The following is a 19,969-nucleotide window of genomic DNA, read 5'->3' as shown; positions in this document are numbered from 1 at the left end:
AGTTTAGCAATTATTCAGATAATTTAAAGGTTTTTTTTTTAAATCTCTATTGAGGGGAAAATTAGTTTACCTGTAGTTAGCTGTCCACTTGGGATTGCCTTCTTTCAATTTTCCATCTCCCATTTGGGTCTCATCCCATACAATATAATTTAATCAGTTGTGACTCCACTTTTACATCTTCAGCCCAGACCTCACCTCTTGTTTATGCAGGTACCTCCGTAACATCTCCACATGGAGTCTGATAGGCATCTCTCCCTGAACATGTACAGAACCAAATCTCTTGTCATCCTCATCTCCTCATTCCACAGCTGCACCTGCATAATCATCCCCACGTAGGTTTCTTGCCACTTCAAACTCAATCCTTCTAGTCGCTCAGACAAAAACAAGTAAAACCCTCCAACAAACAAGCAAATAAACAACCCCTTCCACAGAAAAATCAACAATTTTTGATTATGACCTCTCTTTGTCTCAACCCCACATCCAGTCTATAAGGTAATCCCTTTGTGCTATCTCTGTAACCTCCCTGCTCTCACCACTTAATTCCACACTCAAGTGGGTAGTTACTGCCTTGGCTGCTGACATAATTTTCCTGAGTCTGCTCTTGTTTACTCCAGTCTGTTCTCAACACTGAAGCTTGGGTGAACCTTTTAAAATTTAAGTTAGATCATATGTTTCCTCCACTGAAAACTCTCTAGCAATATCACTGAAATGTATGAACATTGTTAATAATACCTTCAGTTAATTCGTGTTGATCACTTACACTGTAGCAAAGCTTATGCTAAAAACGTACATAACTATTCTCATTTTATTCTCATCACAATCTCTTTTTATCATTGCTATCTTACACATGGAAAAACTGAGCTGTAGCAAGATTAAGTAACTTTCTGAAGATCGCTCAGATAATGAGGTAGCAGAGCTATGCTTTAAACTTAACCATTCAGATTCCAGAGTATGGATAGTAAAAAGGTAAGCTCAGTTTTCTCTCCTTTCTTTGTAACTTTAACCTCTTAATATATCGTTATAAACAAGATCTATCTGATCACTCATTTTTATCAATGAAAAGAGCCAACAATAATATGTAATATATTTAGAAGGGTTACTTCATGATGAAGTTTCCTAGTATCCTGTTTATGTAAGAAGTGGTTAGCAGTACACTGAATAACCACCAAATATTTCTCTTGACACTGATGGCTCCAGGATTGTTCTAGTCTTCCTAGAGCTACTACGGCTAAATTTTATGTTGCACTTTAGTCCTTACTGAAATTCTGCTATCAATATCTTGTTTTGACTTTTTCACCATCACTGTATTTTTGAAATCATTGTTCATTAAGGTGATAAATGAGTACCAGTGATGAGTGCTGTTCTCAGAAAAATGTATTAATAGATTCTATTCTTGATGAGAATGAGCAGAAATAAAAAGAATGTAGTTGTAGATAAAGGAGAATTTTAGTTCAGTTGGGAAGTGTTAGTGTTACTGCATTTCATCACACTAATAATGATGATTAGTACCAAAATTATTAAAACCTAACTATTGGCATATAGTAAAAAGCACTGTTAAAATGTATAGAAGATTCAGTTTTGTGGGTGACAAAATTTTTTAAATCATATCCTAATTTTTCCATGAAGTTTAAGCAAGTATATCCACTACCCAGTTCTAATATTCTTCTTTTCCAAAATTTATTGATAACTAAATAACTGTCCAAAGAAACTTGTTTTATATATATATAGTGAAATGTAACTCTCTCACCAAGAACTAAGCCACTAATATATTCTTCAGTTCTTATTGTTTTAGAAATATAAAATTCTATATAATTTATTATTATTTCTATTTAAATTATAATCCCACATGATGAATTTATTGAATAAAGTACAACATAAAATTGACATAATTGTACAACTTAATGTACTTTTTAAACTTGATTAATTTTTCTTTAGTGTTACCATAAAGGTTTATGAACTTATTTAGCATGATCACTATTGCACAATTATGTAATAAAAACAATAAAAAGTGAATGTCTGCCTTGAGATACTATTCTTAAATTGAGAGTTACTTTTAGAAAAATGCAAGTTGAAATCCATAATATTATCAAATTACTGTAACAAAGTTAAAAGCACATAGATGATTTTTTCCATAGGAGTTGGTTTCTTTACATATGTTTTCTATTTATTTGGCTTTACTTTTTTTGTTCTGATTTAGGCTTGGACATGTTTTTAATATTGTCCTGTCATTTTGAATGACATATATCACATTGTGGAGCACTAGCGTGTAGTGATTAGATGAGCTTTAGAGACATAAAGACTTGGGCCTAAAGGCTGACCTGTTACTCAACTAGTTTTGTATGCTTTGTTATTTGGTTCAATTATTTAACCTTCCTAAGTGTGTTCTTCATGGGTTCATATATGTAAAGCATTTAGCATATGTTTGACACATAATCATCTATTTTTTTCTGGATTTATAGAACCTCATCATGGGCTAGAATAAGCTTCATGAGATGAAGGACTGGATTGTTTCTAAGTTATTTACTTGTTTGTATTCATTACAGCACCTAATAAAGTAGAGAAGGCACATTCAAAATGTTCACGTGTAATACAGGGACACCACCAAACTTTTTATTTGATGTTTAATGTTTTTTTTCCCTCTCCTAAGCCTCTATTTAGCATCATCTTTTATTCTATTTCTCTCCTCATCTGATGCATAATTTTTCACCTATTTGAAAGCAATATTTATTATTACTTATTTTCCTTTCAGTACATTTACATCCTGAACCTTTATGGTGCAGCTGAGAATTATATTACCATATAAATATGTTTGCTTTATCACAATGACTGTTTAATATTTTTTTAGTGATTCAAAGTATTATACATAAAGAATAGATATTTGTGTTCTAGGAATAAGAAGAAAAGTAAAAAAAAAAAAAAATTGTTGTTTCCCTGTATAGTAGTTTCTATTTTATCCTTTTTAGCCACTCAAAAAGTGTGGTAGTGATATGATGACATAAATAACTTTTGTCTGGAATATTTTAATTTATTGAAAAGCAGACATGGAGCAGCTAGTAATAGATAACATAACACTATGCCCATGAGAGATAAAAAGAAATTAAAAATTAAGTAGCGTTTACAAATAATCAAACTGAAATAAGTAAGTGATCAAAAACTTCAGTTATCTCTTGGAAAAGAAAATTTTTTATATACCTGAGAGTATATTTTTCTTTTACCTCTAGAAAGGTCTCATGGTGCCATTTAGCAAATATAGTTTTGGGAAACTTAATAACTGACTATCTTTTTAGGAGATTGCTTTTTTATTGTTATTGTTTTGCTTTCTTTTTGTTTAAATAACCCTAATTATTGCTAAAAGAAAAATTAAGATGACCACTTTTGACAGCTCTAACCTATAGATAAGATGGTCTGGAATACTTGCCAAACTTTCTCTAAACACAAAGGCATGGAGAATAATATTGGTGAGTTTTGTGTCACTCTTGTAAAAGCCTTCCACAAGGAAATGTTTTAAAGATTTTCCAGAAAACTCATGCATGATACAATAGTAGTTGCTGATCATTAGTCATATTTTCAAGGAGGATTAAAGTTTCATTTCATTAAGATTTGTCAAGGATGTGAAGATCACATAACATAATTATAATCATAATTAGTGTTAAGTGTAATTCATTTATTGAGTAATATACCTTTAGGGTCAGTTATTTCAAAATATTTTATCTTCTACTTATAAATAAGGACACTGAGCTGGACTGAGGTTTATCCCTTCAAGCCCTCTCCCCATTCCTGGATTCTCACTCCTATTCCCCATCCCATGGTTTCCAATCTATTCTCCTGTGGCTGTCCCCTCATCAGCAGTGGCTGCCCCAAACACGGAGGTGGCTTTGACCCCCACACAGAAAGTAGAAGACAAGGAAGTGAGGGCAATTTTAGAATGGCTTGCCTATTCCACCTTTAGAAGCAGACAGCTTCAGGAGTTGACTTTAGTTCAAGATCCGCTTGTTCCACACACTTCTCTTTAGCATTGCTCTGGCCTCCCCAAGGAGAATTCTACAATCAGATCATTGGAGGGCTCCTCGGTACCAACAGAAAATGGTGTAGTTTCTCTAAGGAACCTCACGATGTATCTAGAATTCATTCTTTGGATACCTCTCTGGTTTCACAATAACGGAGAGCAACCTCATCGGAAGTCTGCCTTACATTATTTTTGTCATATTCTTAAAGTGGAATAAGAAGAAATCCTCATGAGTTATCACCATTTCTAACATGGTGTAAGTAAGGCAAGTAAGAGAGTGATAAGGAAAGGCCCTACAGAAAATATCGCTGTGTTTGCAACAAGTAGTGATTTCTGCTATTTGATTCAGGTAGCGGTGTTCTTTGAAGATGTGATGTGAGGCCTGAAAGAGGAAGCCTTAAAAGCACATGCAATTAATTTTAAGTGTGTCCCATATTATATTGTATGTAGCTGGCATAAGAGAAGCAAATATATTTTGGTCATGGAAGACCATTTCTAAATTGGGGGAAAAAGATAACTAAATGTCTATATTTCCAAGAGTATATACAGGACTCAAATTTACTACAAAGTGAATGAACCTTAAGTTTCACCACCCCTCACTTGTACAGTCCCTTCCGAGGCTCTGATTTTAATTTCCCAATTTTATATTTGTAATTTTGCATTTTTTTTCTCAAAGAGAGGTCTACCTTTGGCTATGTGATAAATGCCATGTGGTTCTATGATAAATTCTACCTAGTTTAATGTGACCCTTGTACAATCTGAAGGAATAAGCTCTGTGACTTGTTGAACAGTATAATTTTATTCCACAACACTCAAGATTATTATACTGAAATTTGCTGAAGCCTGGGGTTACCTAGACCAGTATTTCTTCAGGGCTCTTTCTGAGCAGACTGAGCTCGCTGACTCCCTGCTCCAGTATCCTTGGCCACTCACAGTGCTAAGACTAACCAGGGTGCCTAGGAGTGAGTGGTATGAAAATATACCTTCTCTTCCCTTAGATGCTGCCCGGCGTTAAGTTCTTAGGATGTCACACTTCTCTAAAATTAAATGGAATTTTCTTAAAGTAATGCTCAGATTTTGGTTTTAAGGCTGCTGAGCCATGAATAAATTTGAAATTGGCATACTAGATCAAAAAGATTTCAGATATAAATTCTCAAATGAAGAAATTAAGGTTTCAAGACGTGACCTAAGTCTAATACTTTGCCACTGAAATGTGGCACTTTTAAAATGCATAGTTCAGTTCTAAAATAAGATTTTCTTTCAAAGGTGCATCTTTTTCAAATTTTATGGGGTAAAATACAAAATGTATTCTATAAAATACAGTTTATATTAATGAATTACAATTTTAGTAAATATTTGGAAAGCTATAGGACAGACAAGGAGTATAAATTAAACTCATGAAATGACAGTCTAAGAAAATAATAGATCAAATGCTTGATTTAAGGCCATGACTCAAAGGAACTTTATTAGAATAATATTATTAATAAATAAATAAATAAGAAATAAGGCTTGTAATTTAAAACTTTTACTGTCACTATTATTATTAAATCTGTTTGTCATTAATGTCATAAACTCCCTGAATTTCTAAAAATGTGAAGTAATTAGCTCCATAGATATAAGATAGGTAGACAGACTGTGGTTTACTATGTGCAAATATATTTTAAGATAAAAGCATTGTTTTTGAGAACAAAGCTTTTTAAGATAAATAACTAAGTCTTGCGTATAAATAAAAATTTTCACAAAGTAGTATTCCTATATTACCCATTGCAACAATTAAAAATTTCAATTCTAAGACTATAATTTGTGGACAAAATTCGTTCACATAGTATGATTTTAAAAAATTTCCAGAGTCTAAAACTCTAATGTCATCATTTAGATCCACCCAAGAATTGCCATGAATTTCTGGAAAGAGAATCAGTAGCATCGAGGTAAGGCTTTAAATAGCTCAATGTGGATTATTTACATTGTAGATTGGCCACTCAATGTGGATTATTTACATTGTAGATTGGCCATTACAGAAGAAACCACTGTCAGAATCAGGACTCACATGAGGTGGTGAGAAGCACAATAACTCTGCCCAAAGCAATCAAGCTACTTCCTTTCCACATAATTATATTTTTCATGGATAGTGCACCTTTTCAAATTTCCACTTGTTTACCCTCATTGGTTCAATCACATTGGATGATCAAGAGCTGCCTGTGTGAAGGTGGTACAGTATGCCAGAGATTTGGGACCCTATACCCTATACCCTCTTGTTCTTGCGGTAATATTCCCACTGGTATATAGTATGAGGGTGGGGGCTATTTCTCAATCTGGTTGGAATTGTCTTCAGTCACTTAATGAACCATGTAAGAATTTCAGCCACTATTTGGATAAAGGTTCCTAAAATACTGGCCAAGATCAATCACTAAATAAATCAATTAATAAAATTTTTCAAGGATGTATGTATGCTACTATAACATGACCAAATATTCATTAAGAAATTGAGGAAATACTGTTGGTTTTTTTTTTTAAAAAAAATGTGAGAAACAGCTTCTGTTAAGAAATATGTCTAATGCCTATTTCCTTCCTCTTCTCTCTCTCCCCCTACATCTATTTTCAGTTGCCCTTACAAGCCTTTAAGCTAGCTCAGCTTTAAAACTGAATCTAACTATAAAATGAGAAGAAAAGGAGCATGATGGGCTTGATCTATCAAGTTAAAGTAGCCACCGAAGCTTCTTATGCCTGATACCTGTCCCAGCTCTGCATGCAGATGTCCATAAGCCTCCTATTGTACTTGTATTGATCCCTTAGACTCTTATTTGGACTTCACCCCTTACCTCAATATGCAGGGAAATCCAGGCCTTTGTCTTTTGTTCCTCTACAGAGGACTGCAGTTGATCAGTTTGTTTTGAAAGTTGACAGTTGAAAAGAATATGAAAAATTGAAAATCACCATAAATTAAACACCACAAAAATCATTGCTGCTAGCAAGATCTGCCAATGCATGCTAAAATGAGTAGATGAGATCTAGAGGAAAAACAGGATATCTGCATAGTCTCAAAGTCCCACCTCCCACCAAGATATTTATTAGTTACAAGGGAAAAAATAGTCACTTCATAGTAGAGAAAACCAGAAGACAGCACTATAACCAAATGGTCATTGTTAACATCACTAATAATAAGATATATTCATGTTATATTTCCAAATATGACGGTAACAGAATGTTAAATCACAGATCCCATATGATGATATTTGTGTGAATAATACATTACCTCAATTTAATAATAAGAAAAATCCATTTAAGAAATATTTTACAAAATAATTGACCAATGATCTTCAAGTTTCAAGGACATGAAAGAGAAGGAAGGAAAAATTACCACAGATTAGAGGAGACTGAAGCGATATGACAAGTAAATGCAATGTGGGACCTTGGTTTGGATCCTGAAACAGAATAAAGATATTAGTGGAAAAACTTGTATAATTAAAACACACAAACAAACAAACAAAAAACCCCTGAAGATTAGTTTACAATAACACAACAGTATTAATTTTTTCATTTTGATAAATGTACTATAAAAGATGTTGCCTCAGAGAAAGCTGGGGGATAAGTGTTAAAAAACAAAATTCAATTGAGTAAATTGTTCAATAATTCATGAATCATCAGCATCCTATCTAGCAAATTGAAAGGAGCTCAGAGGAGCTATGCAAAATGGAAGGCTTTTATAGGCATAAGGGGGTGAGGAATAAAAGGAAGTTTCTAAGAAAGAGCGGATTATTTCAGGCACGATCACCTTCCTTTGAGGAGGTGTTGGGGCCTATCGGTCAGATTACTTCAGTAGCCCTGACCAGGTAATTCCAGATTGACTAGTTCAAGGTCACATTCCTGGGAGAGGCTGAAACTGCACTTAAGTCTTGGTTTGCTGATGTGGGACTTAACACAAGTGACTCCATTTGGGACCTATTATTTCTTTTTTAATAAGGGTATATAGGACTTCTCTATACTACTTCTGCCTCTTTTTCTGGAAGTCTAGAATGAATTCAAAATTTTTAAAAATTATTTTTAGAAAAGAAAACTTGACAGTTCAAATAAATATAATTCAATCATATTGACTAAACATAATTACTAAGCACCTTCTATATGCTAACCACAGCAGAGATTATGATGATGAGTAAACAGTTTCTTCTCTCAAAGAATTTATAGTTTGATGAGGGCAATAGTGTAAATTAAGCCAGTGGCATGAGAGCTGATGCAAAAGAGGCATAAACAACCTACTGTGGGGAAGGTATATGTGTGTTTTTCTGTGTATGTGTGTGTGTGTGTGTGTGTGTGTGTGTGTGTGTGTGTGTGTGTGTGTGTGTGTGTGTGTGTCTGTTTTGCATCGTAAGTTTAGAAAAGCTTTGTGTGTAAGTATAACATAATAGAACTTGAAGACTTGCTTGAATTTTGACAGAAGAGAGAAGGGTTCTAGGCAGAGAGATCAGCACAAAGTAAGGCGAGAAAGTGAGAGTGTTTGGGACTAATAGGTGGCCCAGTTTGTCAAAACATAGACTATTACTTGTGTATTATTTCAGGTGATTAGTGGATATCTTAGTCAGCTCAGGCTGCCATAACAAAATACGATATACTAGGTGGCTCAAACAATAGAAATGTTATTTTCTCACAGTTCTGGGCGCTAGAAGTTCCAGATCAAGTTGCTGAATAATTAAGTCCCTGATGAGAGCCTTCTTCCCAAACTGGAGGTGGCTATCTTCTGGTTGTGACCTCACATGGCTTAGAGAGTGAGTAAGAACTCTCTCCTGTCTCTTCTCATAAGAACACAAATCCTATCAGGTCAGAATCCTACAGTTATCAGTCTCATTCAACTTTAATTACCTCCATAAAGGCCCTGCCCTTGAATATAATCACAATTGAGGGTTGAGGTTTTAGCATATGAATTTGTGGGGAATACAAACATTAGTCCATAATATCCTACTCCCCAAATTCATGTCCTTCTTTTATACAAAATACATTCATTTCATCCCAATAGCCTCAAAAGTCATAACTTGGTTTAGTACCAGCTCTACAGTCTAAAGTCCAAAGTCTTATCTATGTATCATTATAATCAGATACGGGTAAGATTTCCAAGTATGGTTCATCCAGAGGCAAAATTCCTGTCTAACTGTAAACCAGCGAAACAGACAAGTTATATGCTTCTAAGATTTGATTGTGGGACAAGCCTAGGATAGACATTCTCATTTAAAAAGGATGAAATAGGAAAGAAGGAAGAGATGACAGATCCTAAGCAAATCTAAAACCTAGCAAGGCAAATTCCATAAAATTTTAAAGCTAGAGAATAATTCTCTTAGCTGGATATCCCACCTTCCAGGCCCACTGGGGTGGCAAACTTATCCTTATGGCTGGGTAGGGTGCTCCCCCTCCCTCACCTGTGGATAGTGACCCTGTCCCCTCTGCTCCCTGCAGAGGCACTGCCCTCTGAAACCCAGGAAGAAGCAGGCTTGCCCCTGGGCTTCTATTGGGAGTGGCAACCCTAAGGATTTCAACTGCCTTAGGGGTCAGTCTTCCCTTTCCTTGAAGAATAGCACTTGTTTCCTGCTGAATAGCTCTTTCTTCTGGTCCTATAGAACCCAAGAAGTCTGACAGCCTTCCTTTCTCTGTTCCCTTTAGTTCAAACTGGCAGTGTCTCTGTTGGTGTAATCCCATCTCTATTCCTGGCTTCCTCTGAGATGGTTGATTAAATCCATGATCTCTTTATCAAATGTTTGTTTAGCCACACCTTTAGCATTCTCCACAAACTTTCTCTCTCTCTCTCTCTCTCTCTCTCTCTCTCTCTCTCTCTGTGTGTGTGTCTCTCATGCCATGTGGATAGACTGAGAATTTTCTAAATCACCAATTTCTGTTTCCTTTTTGCTCAACAGTTCCTTTCTTAATTCATCACTCTAATCTCACATTTTGCTAATAAGCGGTAAGGAGGATCCAAGCCACACCTTCAATTCTGTGTTTAGAAATTTCTTCTGCTAAATATCTAGTTTCATCAATCACAAGTTCTACCTTCCACAACACACTAGGCCACAATTTAGCCATGTTCTTGGCCACTTTATAACAAGGATTGCCTTTTCTCCAGTTTCCAATAACATGTTCCTCATTTCTGTCTGAAACCTGACAAAAATGGCTTTTAATATCTATGTTTCTATCAGTATTCTGTTTACGATAATTTATGTATTCTCTATGAAGATGGAAGTTTTCTTTCTAGCTCTCCTCTTTTTATCTGAGCTCTTACCTGAATTGTCTTTAACATCCATAGTTGTACTAACAATCTATTCATAGCAATCTTGATTTTTTTCTAACATGCACTTCAAAACTCTTCAACCTCTACCCATCACCTAGTTCCAAAGCCATTTCCACATTTTTAGATACTTGTTGCATTAGCACTCCACTTCTGGGTCCCAAAATCTGTCTTAACTTTAATTTCTTTCATAAAGACCCTATCTCTAAATACAGTCACATTGGGGATTGGTGCTTCAACACAGGAATTTTAAGGGGACACTACATTCAGTTCATAACAGTGAACAGTCTCAGAAAGGAGTAAGGAAACTGTCGAATTTCAAGGGGAGTCTACAGTGAGGGCTTATAGAGCTGTATGTTGAAGGCTTAGATTTGTTTATTGTGAGAATAGTCAGAAGGGTTTCTCACAGTTTACTCAGGTTGTCTTCGACCTTATCTCCAAACCACAAACCTTTGTGTACTTGGGTTTTGTTTTCTAGAAAGATAAGATAATGACAGTGAATACATTTTTATTCATCACTTTAAAATTGTGCTGCCTCTTGAGTTTAAATTTTCTAATATTTATTCAAGAAATAGCATCAATTTTGTACAATATGTAGTAACTTCACTTTTATATATAATAAAGTATACTAGGATTATCAAAGTAACCATGACAACAGGCTTCCTCGTAACCCAGACCATGACGACAGAGCACAGTTCTTAGTAGGAAATATTTGCTTTTGGTGATGTATGTATATAGATATATATATATACATATATGCATTTACAAATTATAAATATATGTGTATACATACACATATGTTAACAATTTTTTTTAGCAGAAGAAAGACAAAAAGATCCACTAAGAGTGTACCATAGGCTTTGGCATGAACAAGCAGTCTAGTAATTTAAAAAATAAAAAAATATTAACGATTTTGTGTCAGGAGTCCCAAGTTCTAGTTTGGTCCTTGGCACTACATTGTCATACAGTCTTTGAAAAGTGCCAGCTTCCTGCAGCTTCACTTCCCTCATTTGAGGAAAATGGGAGCCGTGTTCCCTGCCGGACCTACTTTACAGACTTGTCAGAATCAGCAGACATAATGCCCAAGGAAGGACTTTATAAAATGTTACATTATTTCACTTATTTTTTCATTACTATGATAGTGATTATTTTCTTATATTTATTTCACAATTCATAATTAAAGATGATGGTAAAAGTCTAGAAATATCAATATTGCAGTAAAAATGATATAAGGAAGAAAAAGCACTTACTTTTTTAAAAGATGAAATGATTTGTAGAGATGATATATGAGGAAGAGAAGGCCAATAGATAATCTAATAATTGCCTTCGAGCCCGTCAAAGCTAGTTCGGAGAGTTAATGATGATGAGCAGAATGGGAAAGTTCAACATGAGTTATTTAAGGTAATTAAACAAAATAACTTTGCAATAGCGAGAGTGACTGCAAAGTAGAATTGGCTTCTGAGGAGACTGTGAAATCCCATTTGTGGCCTCTGTCCCTTGGCTGGGGATGATTGACCTCCAGCCTTGCCTTTGAGTCAAAGTCTCAGACTTCAGTGACCCAGGCCTCCCTGTGAGCTTTGTGCTCAGTGCTTCCATATAAATAAATCTAGGGTGCTGTGAATAACAGAATTCTGATTTTTCTGGTAATGATTGTTTACCTACAGAAAAATAAACAAACAATGCAAAGTCACACACTGAATACGCAGTGCATGTTCCCTCCTTGAAAATTAAAATGTTCAATTTTGATTTTAAAATATTAGAAACAAACTTGTTTAATGAGTATGGTAAATATTAAAACATATGTTTTCCCAAAGTTATATTCATTTAAAGTGATTGAGTTGAGGGAGGAGACTAGAAAAAGGGGTGGAGGAGGAAGAAAGGAGACAGAGTGAATGGATTCAGACAGGCAATGAAGGTTATGCATTGAAGAAAAGAGGAGATGGAGAGGAGAGAGGAGGAAGGAGAAAGGAGGATGTGAAGTGAGGAAATGCTAGATTTAGTAAAGGGCACACCCTACTGTTCATTTAGACTGTGAAAATTGGCATCGTAACATCCTTTATCTTCTGCCTTTGCAAATTGGTTAGGTGGTTAACTATGTCATCCAAAGTTTCAACCCTCTGATTGCTTTACTTTGGTGTAATAACTTGAGAGGTCCACCAGAGTGGACGTTGTAAATTCTTTTCTAGACTACAGTAGCAATGACAAAGCAGTTTCATCTGGATAAAATCAAACCAAATGTTTGCAAACCAGAAGTTCTCCACTTCAGCTGTATGAAGAGGTTAACATGAATTTTGTTCTTTCTAGAATTTCAACCAATCTTAAGACAATATGTTACAGTACAAACATTAACAAATGTTTTATTTTATTCTAATAAAACATTATCTTATAAACTAACATCTAAGATTGAAACTGCAGTGAATAATATGTCACTTCAGATCTTTTTATAAATGGGAGAAGGAAAATCTATCTATCTATCTATCTATCTATCTATCTATCTATCATCTATCTATCTATCTATCATCTCCAGTGTTTGTTTTTTTTTTAGGAGAAGTTATTTTCCACTTTTTCAAAGACTTGATAATAATTATAGTTAAATTTCTTAACTAGATGGGTTGGAAGATGGATTCAAGAGATGCTAAATGGATGGAAGTCTTTAAAAGTTTGGGAGTAGGTGTGGCAAATTGTCTTTTGACAATCTAAGGCTTTGCTTTCAACTCATTTTGATCCTCTGCTTCATAGAATAACTCTATGTTTTATTGTTCAGTGAGTAAACGTGTGTGAGCATAACTACATGGCTACTGTGAGATCTTTTAGTTTAAGTAATAAATCATTACATAAAGGCTGTTTTGTAGAAAGTGTTTTGCTAAGTTGCACTTTACATTTTTCATTATGTAAAGCGTTGTAGTTCAGTCTTTAAAAATTTCAGTAGTAAATTTTTGCTTTGCTCAGGTCTTCTTCAGACAAAACCAAAAACAACCAAACAAACCTTCTTCTCTGTTCATATTTTCCAGAAAACACTATATTGTACCTGAGGATCACTTGATTTTTAAAAACTGAATATCCATAATACTCTTAAGGATACATAAGACTTAATCGTGAACTTATTTTTTAAACTATCAAATTAGTTATATTTTCTATCCAAGGGCTTCCCAAAAAATTATAAAACTGTCATCTGCTGCACATAAAGTTTAAAAGTTTAATTCCCAGGGAGAATTATAGAAAGATATCTAAATTATATTAATTTATCTTATGACCAAAATAATATTTAAGTTAAAGCATTGTGCTTTTTAAATTCTGTTGTGAAAAAGACTGTCTATGGGCCATTGATTTCAATTTTTTTATTCTGGCTCTAGAGTCTGCTCCCATTTTGTCTTACAGTGTTGCTTCTTACAAAGACAAACAACAACCATCTGAGATTAACCATCAGTGGTTAAGACTGAGTGACTGGACAATAGTGAGAACTGCCAGTGAGATAATAACTGTGAACTTTCCTGGCATGCTTTTGAAGGTGTGTGTCACAGTTTACCAGAATGAGCCCCAGTGAAACTTTGCCTATGGAATTCATCTCCCTTATTTTACTGAGCCTTAGGGTTTTATATTCCTGTAGCCTTATGTTGTTAATTTTTGAATGATGATCTTATGAGATGGGAGCAGTGGCTTAGAAGAATCGATCCATTTCAGAATTGAGGGAATAAATCGCTGGACATTTTAATCTAGTTTTCTAGGACAGTCTTTTCTTTGTTTTTAAAATATATTAAGTCTGAGCTTCTTATTGATTTTGAAACTGTGTTTTGTTCCTTTTGTAACTGTTTAAATAAATTCAGAGCATTGTATCTTTGGTACTACTATTATCAGATCTGATTTCATTAACTGTTACAAAGACCCTCTGACTTTTGAAGTTACTAATGAGGAGTGACTAATCTGCCGTGATCTACTATACGTCCTATTTAGCTTTCCACGAAAAGGGCTAGTTATCCTGTACTCTTCTTTTGAACACAAAGATGCCTCCTAGCATGTGAGCTAGGAATAGGAGAAATGTATGGGAATGCAATACATCCAAAAGACTAGAGAATTTTCTCTCTCTTTTTTCCTGGATTATTTAAATAATATTTTTCTCTTTCGTGAAGTAATAAGATAAAAGTCCCATCGTAAAATATTTCACTCTATTTGTTATAAGATCAATTATACTGAGTCAGAGCATTCTCAGGGATGACATAGGAGGGACAGCATATTTCTGTCACATAGTAAGTCCAAGAAGAAGCAGGTTGGCATCCGTATCCCTAATTTTCAAAATGGATTTCTGGAGTAAGCATCTCAAACTTTCCCAGATTAAAAAAGAACATAAAAATTTCTGTGTTGAATTGATAGAAAACAAGACTTTGGTAATTAGAAAGAAATTTTACTATTTATTTCTTTGTATTGCAATCATGACATTAATTGACCAGCATGACATTTAAAAAAAAAAATACCATTAATTATCTTTTCATTAGTATTTTATTTTTGCATCTTCCTGTAAATTTGACATTCTCTTTAAAATCTGGGTGAAATCTTGGTTATACTAATTTTATTCTGATTCTTTATAAAATGCTGATTTTTTAAAACCTCTTTATGTGGAGATGAAATTGATGTGTCTAGATCTTTCACTTTATTTTCATTCAAAAGCCTGAAATGGAATAATAGGACCAAATGTTAAGAGTTCTTGCTGGCCTAAATCCAAAGCAGTAAGCAGTATTTTTGGATTACAGGGGATGTTTAGGTCTTGGATACAATTGCTTTTTTGGTTAGTATTTTTCTTTCCAGCTTTGTGCTTTGTTTTTCCCTGTGTGTGTGTGTGTGTGTGTGTGTGTGTGTGTGTACGTGTGTACATGCACATGTGTCTGTGTCCGTGTGTCTGTGTGTGTCTGTGTTTCCATAACAGGCTTTTTAAGTCTTATCTTCTTGAGCTACCAAATCAAATTAGTTCCGTAACTGTTGTCTCAGTTCTTTTTTGTTTCCCTAACAACGAGTGAGCCACAACTTGGTTCACAGGATCAAATGCACACCATGTCACACCATCTGAAGCCTCCACTGCCCTGCTCCATGGCTGTGACATGTAACAAGCCAGCCTTGCAGTTACTCATATCAGATCCATCCTTAACTTGTGAGCACTCCAGGCCTTTCAGATTCTGCCCTCCAGAAATACCAGCACCAGCCTTTTGATTTAAGATTCTCTGCAGGAATGGTGCATGTGGGAGAGTTCCCAGATTATTTGGGAAGCTCAGGAATGGGAATGCTCATATTAGGATGACAGAAAATAATTTTTTTAGAAGGGAGGAATCTTACGGTAAAGATTACCACCACCGTTTGCCGTACCATGAACTTTTCTCAACTACTTAACTTAATCTTTAAATGTGATTCGTGTCTGTTGTCCCAGAGGATAAATGTATCTGGCATGAATATTCTACTGATGCTTGCCTTGCTTTATTAAACCATTTTTTTGTAATTGTAGAACTTGCCTATTTTTTGTTCTAATACAACATATTTCAGAATAAGTTTTTAAGGTTTAAGTAAGAGAGCATGTTTTAACCTCAGTTTGTATCTGTGACACCTGGCCCAATGCTAGCTAATTCAGTTGAATGAGAAATTTATTCTGTGTACTTACCACATTCAAAACATCGTGAGTACCTAAGAATTCCTGATAGACTAGAAGTAATGCTACTGAACTGTAAGTCAAATGTCAACACAGCAAGTTGAACAAGCAGCCTGGTTTGATTCTTTTCATTTTTCATTACATTGATGGATACCACATGTCTTTCTTAGGTGATTTTTTTCCGGGTGGTTAGTAATTACTGCCATTATTGTCTGTGATATGGCAGTGCTCAGACAGCAGCTATTCTGCTTATAATCAGATGAACAAGATATTATGTTTGGCTTCGTTTATGGAAAAAAAAAAGACATTTTATGAAATTGTGGTTAGAGGCCTGTTAGCAAAAAGGATGAGTGGTTTCTTGGAATTATAATTTGAATTTTTGAGAGAAACAGAAGAAAGTGTCTCACTGTAGGGCTCTATTAGTTTTGTCATTGCTTCTCTAGCTGAAATCTGTGGATTCTATCAGAAGTGTCAGTGAAATAAAAAATGATTCTATAAAAGGACATTAAGCAAAGCTAAAAATAAAAAAAAAAAAGAAGATAATGGTAACAATACTTTCAGCTAACTCTGTGCCCAGCATCATATTAAGCCCTTTGAATGTATTATCACACTGAATTCTCACAACCCTATATGATTGTCCTCATTTTACAGATGAATAAATTGAGGCCTATAGACATTAAGAAACTTTCTCAAAGGCATAAACAGGGAAATCAGGATTTAAATCAGTCTGACGTCAGGGCTTGTGCTCTTAAGCACCATGCTGCTACACATTATTAAATAAAACCTTGCATTAATGACACTTCCAAACGCATTACATTAAAAAATAAAGGGAAAAGGTAACTGATTGTATGCGTGTATACACTTTTTAATAAACATTACATTATTCTTTTTATTTTTCTAGAAATTTTCATTGCATTAAGTTGCTAGAAGATCAAAATATAAAACTTGGCATTTTCCCAGCGTATGTGTGTGATGCTCCAGTAAGTGTTTAAGATGTCTTTGGAACAACATTTAATTAGCAAGATCTTTTTTATTAATGTGTTCAATTAAGTAATTATTTCTTTTGCACTTTGGGTATGTTCCATATTTGATCTTTTGTTGCTTTCAAGAAACAATACAATATAATTCTTACTTAATTCCATTTCGACTCCACTTCTTTCCAAAAACAAAAACAAACAAAAAAAGAAATGCAAAGCAATTCTTTTACCTACGAGAAAAGCCAATAAAAGAAAAGGATCACCCAAGGCAATTTTTTCAAAATTTAAAATTGGCAGGAAATTTTGTTTATGAAACTATGGAAACCAACTTGGTATTTACATATAAGGATTTTTAAACTTGTTTTGCTAATGCAGTGTCACTCAAGAATTCCCTGAACTTCCCAAGGTAAGCTTGCAGTGAATGTTTGTTTCGGAATATGATGACAACGTCAGGCAAGAATTTTTCATGTAGAATTTTGAGATAAAATTCACATACCCTACAATTCATCCTTTTAAAGTACAAAATTCAGTGGTTTCTAGTATATTCACTGGGTTATACAATCATCATCACTATGTAATTCCAAAACATTTCTAGCATTCTAAAAAGAGATCTCATACTCAGTAACTGTTGCTCCCCACCCCTACCACTACCACCTCAGCCCAAGGCACCTCCAATCTACTTTCCGTCTCTATGGATTTGCCTAGTCTGTACCTTTAGTATAAACAGAATTATATAATATGTCACCTTTTGTGCCTGGCTTCTTTTATTTGACATTATGTTTTCAAGGTTTGTCCATGGTGTAGCATGTTAGCAGTACTTCACTCCTTTTTGTTGCCAAATAATATTCCACTGTATAGATAGACCACATTTTATTTATCCATTAATCATTTGATAGATGTTTGGGTCATATATTTCTTTCATACTAAAAATCTGAAGAGCAGAAGCAAGAATACAATCCGTGCTAGTTTCCAACTGGAGGACAACAATTAATACTATTGCCTTCTCTCTCATATTAACAAAATCACAGTTTATGAAAAGAAGATACCTTTAAAAAGAAAATCCCTGATTTCCATTATTCAGGCAAAAGAGAACCATGAGAATTTTTTTCTCACTAAAATACCTCAGAAAGTTCATTTTACTTTTCCTTATTTTGCCTGACAAGTGGTAGTATAAATTCATCGGCTGGAACAACAACGACAAAATCCACATTACCAAAAATATAAAAGGCAATACCTCTTTTAATTGTTTTGCATCAAATGAAGTCTGAAAATAATCAGTATAGTATTATAAAACCAAGAATAGAAATTAGCATTATGCTTTCCTCGTTGTTTTTGTTGGATTATTCCCAAACAACACAAAAGGAAACATAAATTTCAATTTATAGTGAATTTTATGATCTGATACTTTAAGTGGGTGTTTAGAAAGTGGCAATAGAAGAAAGAGCACTAGACTGCAATTACTTATTGCAAATCACAAGCTACTAGAAATACCGCTTACTAATTATGTACCCAAGAGCCTGAGTGAAAAAGCGTGGATTGGCGATGAAGCTTTGCTCATCATGTTACGTACTTGCTTCTGTAATCATGACACACAATAAGTGACTGGTGAGGTTATCATCGGTCTCCTAAAGAACCCACAGGTCCTGCACATTTGGGAAATCACATCATGAGGGGGCGAGAAGCAGGCATAATTGCTTGCTGTGTGGTGGTGTTTGTCTGAAACCACTATAATGATAATAATAACAAGGGTGATGGATAATAACAGAAGCTGTTATTCATCTAATATTATCTGTTGGACACTGCATGTATATTTTACTTCTTCACAATCCTCCAAGATAACTTTTATTATCACCATTTTACAAATGAGAAAGTATGACATTGAAGAGGGAAGTGATTTTCCCCGTGGCACATAGCTAATGAGTAATGGAGCTAGAATTCAAACACAAGCTTGGCCAAATTCAAAGTCCCTCTTTTTGAACTAGTCAATGATGGGCAATCATATTTGACATCAAAACTGTAGATGTTGCACACTTGTAATATTGAAGATAATATGGATTATGCAGCCCAAAAGATGCAGGCACTGCATGGTGTGCCCCAAATAAACCTGTTCACCGGCCTTTGTTCTGAATGTTGCACCTTCATAGCTGCTCCTTTAAGCTTATTCCTATGGTGTGCCGCCATCCCTCAGGCTGTGATCTGGCTGTTCAGGACAAGGTGTGATAGAGTTTTAATTGAAATGACTTGTGACCCATCCCCTTTCAATATCTTCAGTACCCATTTCTGACTTACAGAATCTATAATCACCCTAAAATACTTTAATTTTCTTTTGAGGGGTCTCTAGATGTACCCTGGACTTACTCTTGGGTTGCCTTGGAGAATGAAAGGAATTTTTACCTGAGGGGAAACTGGGAAACTCTTGGAGTTCTCCGAGATTTGAGGATTTCCTAGAGTGTCAGGAGCTGAGCCCACTTCTTGTGAGATCTTCACATTTGACCCAACTTTCAAGTCCTTGGAGAAAAGAGCCTGATTGAGCTATTTGTGTACAAGTTCACATCATAAAATGTTTCTTTATATATTTTAATGCTTAGCAATCCCATGTATAATATTGAAGGGACTGGATGAATTCTTCCCACAGTCAAGTTCTATTGGCAGGCACAGTATTATTATGATTGTCAATTACATTGTCTTTAGGAATGACAACTTGCTTTAGTTCTCTACAGCCCCTATTGCATCTATCCCATTTCCCTGACTGATATTTTCTATCTGGCTCCTGAAGACATTTGTTTCTGGAGCCTCCAAAAGAGGTAATCTTCAAAACTTCTAACTCTACTAGTCTCTGATTCTCTGATTATTTCCAGTTTAAAAAAACAAGACTTGCATTCTTTTTCCTTTGATCACACACGTGACCCTCCTTGCTTCTCTCCACCCCACTTCACTTCCTTTCTCTTCAATTCCTGGACAACCAGTGCCTCCATCCATTCTTGTCTATCCAATTATGTGTCTACTTTCATCACTTGTTATGCACATGGTATAATTACCTGGTCTCTAGAAAGCAATATAAATAAATAAATAAATAAATAAATAAATAAATA

At 34.8% G+C, this 19,969-nt stretch overlaps 1 protein-coding gene across 2 annotated transcripts in view; it reads left to right on the top strand.

Annotated features, from left to right (window-relative positions):
- The window catches only part of KCNQ5 (potassium voltage-gated channel subfamily Q member 5), a 451,448-nt gene that overhangs the window by 33,878 nt on the left and 397,601 nt on the right, over positions 1-19,969 (top strand). The gene's annotated exons all lie outside the window — the stretch shown is intronic.

Source organism: Pteropus medius, unplaced genomic scaffold, assembly GCF_902729225.1.
Source record: "Pteropus medius unplaced genomic scaffold, Ma_sr-lr_union100, whole genome shotgun sequence".
Classification (NCBI taxonomy): domain Eukaryota; kingdom Metazoa; phylum Chordata; class Mammalia; order Chiroptera; family Pteropodidae; genus Pteropus; species Pteropus medius.
Note: the sequence above shows the minus strand (reverse complement) of the source record. Positions and strands in the feature narration are given on the sequence as shown.